This window comes from Sinocyclocheilus grahami, unplaced genomic scaffold (assembly GCF_001515645.1).
Source record: "Sinocyclocheilus grahami isolate Dianchi unplaced genomic scaffold, SAMN03320097.WGS_v1.1 scaffold351.1, whole genome shotgun sequence".
NCBI classification, from domain to species: Eukaryota; Metazoa; Chordata; class Actinopteri; order Cypriniformes; family Cyprinidae; genus Sinocyclocheilus; species Sinocyclocheilus grahami.
Window position 1 is genome coordinate 723,778 of NW_015505530.1, and position 4,925 is coordinate 728,702.

The window sequence follows — 4,925 nt, forward strand, 5'->3', positions numbered from 1 at the left end:
GAGCGGGCACTTGAGGGCGCTCTGGAGGAGAGGGCACTTGAGGGCTGGACGGGACCAGCGGAGGCGAAGGAGACGAAGGAGAGCTGGACAGGACCAGCGGAGGTGAAGGAGACTCAGAGAAGAGTGTTAGAGCAGCTTCTGGAGTGAGCATGGGTGCCGAGAACCCCGGGGGCAGCACCATGTCCATTATTGCCGATTGACAAGCTGGAGCGAGCTCTGGGGCTGGAGCCGACACTGGAGCGAGCTCTGGGGATGGAACCCTTCCTGGGCTAAACTGGGGATCAGGAGCCCTTCCTGGGCTAAACTCACTAATGTCCGGCGGGCTTGCCATATTATCTGCCGGCTGACTTGACTCTAGAACTGCCTGTGTTCCTGGGCTAAGACCGAGGGTGGAGCTTTGGAGGATACAGGGGTATTTGGGGTTGGACTGAGGAGCTGGTGCAGCCTCCACTTTGCCAACTTCATATGTGGATCCTGAAATTCATAATGCGAAGTTCAGGTATTGTGCGAATGACCAGCTGGGATCTCCTCGTGGCATTACAAATTGGATCCCCATATCCAGCCCAACCCTGAATCCCTCCATCAAAGTGAGGTCACTGCAGGTGGCAGGTGTCTATAAACTCCTCCACATAGTCCTCTAGACACCTGCCACCCTGGAAGATAAAAACAGTACCTCCTCCAGAGAACTCATCCTCCTTCCTGGGGCACACATTAATGGAGGTTAACTTCATCTTTAGGTTTGGTCCGATCTTCTGTAACGGAAGAGGTCTGACGCAACAGGTTAGTAAATACAAATACGTTTATTTGGTCACAGAGAGTATGGGTGTAGGATCCAGATGATGATGATGATGATGATATGGTGAGTCTATAGTTCGTAGAACAGTTCAAAGGATATGACGAGTGGAATAATCAGAGTCTTTGTCTTTACAGGAGCTGGAATGCACACAGGAGGAGCACACACACCTCAGCGGTCCAGGAACTAGGAGGAACAGGAGACACTGGTGGCGCTTTTCCACTGGATGGTACGGCACAGTACAGTTCACTTTTGGGGGGTTTTCCACTGGGTACAGTACTTGGTACCTGGTACTTTTTTTTAGTACCACTTCGGTTGGGGATCCAAGTGAACCGTACCATTACCAAAACATAACGTGTAAACTCTTCTGATCACGGATTGGCCAGAGAGAATAGTCACTACCTGCATCACTGAACTTGCGACACAAACACAACAGAACCGCTAGATTAAAATCAGCACAGCCAGTGAAGGATCGAACGCAACTGTTTTGAATGAGTGCACCTTTTTTTTAACAACCAAAAAGTTGTCGTCTGTTGCGGAAGAACAGACGTTCCTCTTGTTGATAGCAGGGGAGCGGATCCAGCGAGAGCTTGATGGGGCGACGCGGAATGAAAACGTTTTTTTTAGGAGTCGTGGTAGTAGAGGCAGCGCAACTATAACGACATGTGAATAATCCCGCCCACTCTAAAGCGGTACTGAACTGCAGTAGCCGTACCGTGCCGTACTGAGCCGTACCGAGCCGAGTCGTACCACGCATTGGAAAAGCGCCATTGGAGACAGTAGGAGGAACACAGGAGGTAAGTAATACAGGAAGTATTCAAATGGAAGCAGTAGTAAAGTCAGAGAGTCCTCTGCGTGTGTACGAGATCGGACAATGAGGGTGTCTGAGGTGTGTGCTTTTATGCAGGCTGGTTGATGAGGTGCTTGACTGGTGACAGGTGCAGGTGCTCAGTACTCAGGTGAAGGTGTTTGCGGTGATTGGAAGGTGACTGAGGCTGGCCGATTTGTGACACTGGAAACATTAATGTTTTTAAATGAATGATTTCATAAAAGTTGTCAGCTCTATGGATGAAAAGCAACCAAAACACCAAAATGCTTGCAAATTGAGTAATTAGACACCTGAAGATGTTGTTAATTTAGAGACCCAATAGATTTTTAATTTACATGGTCCATATATGAAAAAATCTGGCACAGCGATACAACAGCCCATAAAAATGAAATGACCATTTACAACAGCTAATGAACTCTGTTAGAGAGCTACATATTGGTTAAAAAAAAATCTTACCTGTTGAATAAGAGAAAAGCCATCTTTGTGTCACTTTTACATCCTTTCAGTTCTCTGAGATCTTGCCTCCTCTAAAAAGCCAAGTCAGTATTGATTCAGGTTTTTATTGCAGACTCTTGTCACTTTTCCTTTTTGCTTGTAGACCCTCTGTTCTCCTTGGAGCTTGTTTTTACAACTGTTTTGCATGGTCCATGGTCAATATGGCGCTTGCTCGTTGTGACAAATAGCCGGAGACAGTTTTCTCTTTTTACGGATATGACACGATGACACACTGGCGAATGACATTTTCCCACAATATACATCCATACAGCTCCAAAATATAAAAAATTATTATAGGTTTAAGGCCTGTTCACACAAAGAATGATAACTATAAAGATAAATATAATGATAGCTATTACCTAAAATAGTTTAAACTATTTTATAAAAAGCCATATCTTTATGTGTTGTGTTGGTCTGAATATTTGGAACAGCAACACTCTTGCAGACAAGACAAGACAAACATACCTGTAAATACATGCTTGTAATTCTGTAGGCTCTAGCTCTCATGGTAACACAGATTAAATAAATAACCAGAGACATCTACACTAGTCCTCCCTGCCTCCCAGGTGACTGAGTGAATTTTAAGATTGATAATGTTTAACATAATCTAAAGCCAACTAGGTGAAAGGCCAATGTTATTTACTACTGACATTTAAAGGCAAATGAGGCCGCAGTGCTCCATGTAGACATTTGCTTTGACCCAGAAAGCCCTGCCTCCTAAAATCTGTTAAACTGTCTGCACTTACAGCATTACTGATGGTCTAAACAGTCTCAAATGTTAAATGGCTTTTCTTAAATCAAATGGAATATGAGGAGTGGGAGCAATGACACATTTTCAGTTTTGTCATATTTCAAGGGTAAAGCATGTAAACATACTGTGATTATTTGTTACAAGAAATTGTTTGTTTTGTCTTGTAGTTTTTCATTTAAAAAAATCTTTAAATGAAAAATCTTTTTTTTAAAGAAATCATCTAGTAAACATATCGTTCTTGTTCACTTGCATTCACTAACAAATATTTTTACTGAAGAATTATTTTTAAAAATGATGACCATACATAATTAAAATTAAATAAGAATAAAACAACCTTTCATAAATGAAGAATCTACAAGGGTATCTATGATTCATTCATAATACATACAAAAAAACACTTTCTCTCAAATTCAGTGCACAAACAAGGAACTTTGTGTGAATAGTTTTAACAGATTTGACTCATTGAGATGAATCAAAATCTTAGAAGAAATTCAGCATAGCGTTAGTTCAGGCAGGCCACATCAGTCAAGTTCGCATCAGCCGACAGTCAGCTGTTCCTGACGTGTACCAATCCAGTCTTGACACCTATCACAAGCGGTCTATTTAAATTCCCATTCTTCAGCATCTATTCCATCGCATCACTGCTTGCAATTAACACCCTCCTCCAACCCCAACTCCACCTAACTGAACCTGTAATTCGATCTGACTTTTGTTTCTTCCTTACAGTCACTTCATTGGAAGCATTCTCTATCACATATTGTTTACAACTCATGTAATTGTGAATTGTAATTATGTATGCATATAATGGTTCTGTTCTGTAACCCGGGGGGGTTTGTCTTGCTGCTCTCCCCGCTCTGTCCAAGCATGGCTGCATGGACAGGTGTGTGGAGTGTTGCCCAGAACATAACCATACCACCAACACTAACTGTATGCAATATAATTGTAATAAATATAATTGACGAAAGTGGTCCTGATTGAATTGGATGCTGTCACGTTATAGGAAAAAAACAAACAAACAATATAATATTAAATATTAGTAGTCAAATAGCAGGCAATAGCAAATACATACATTACGTAAACATCATAAACGTCTCGGGTTACTTATGTAACCATGGTTCCCTGAGGGGAACGAGACACTGCATCCTCTAGGGGTCGCTATGGGGAACGCCTTGTCGTGACCCGTGTCTGAAGCCTACATTGAAAAAACACCAACTTGTTTGGCCCGGCGACAGCCATGACGTCACTACCGTCGTGACTAGTACAAAATAGGCGCCGGTAGCGCACATCATCACTTCTTCGTCTGAAGCTTGTGTCCGCAGCATGGCACAAAAAACTAGAGGACGCAGTGTCTCGTTCCCCTCAGGGAACCATGGTTACATAAGTAACCCGAGAAGTACCCTTTCGTGGAACTTCGAACTGCGTCCTCTAGGGGTCGCTATGGGGAACGGTATACCCACGCCGCCATGCTGAGGGGAGTGCAAGCCAGAACCATGGCGAGCCACTAAGTACCAACTACACCATATCGCTATGGGAGTTGCCCCTGTCCTGGACTTAGACGGCTGTCAGTGACATTACTCCCTACGGCCAGAAGCCTAGGCTGCCAAGGGACATTACTAGAGCCTCACAGTGTGCAGGTCCCACTGGGACAAGATGGTAGTAGAAACCAATAGTCTACCACGGGAATCAGTCTCTCGAGATTAACCTCTGGTGTAATGAGGGCGGCTGGCTTGGTGGCTTGGTGCCCGGGACGGCAGGGGCCACCGTACCAGCTGTGCCAAACAAATCCTCCTCGGAGGTGGCGCCAGGGCCTAGAATCATGAGGATTCCTTCTAGGGAATACGACCAAGAGCCTACTTATTGGATCAATTACTAGTCTTGGCCTGTCACTCAGGGCTACCTCACTTTGCAGAAGGACCTGTCTCAACAGGCCTCTAGTGGAAACACCCTGTCAGAGCAGGTATTCGAGGATACCATGAGGAGTGGGTCCCAGGCGGAACCGGGGTTTTAGACCACTCAGAAAAGAGAACGAAGCTGTGCGCGTAACTCTTACCATATAG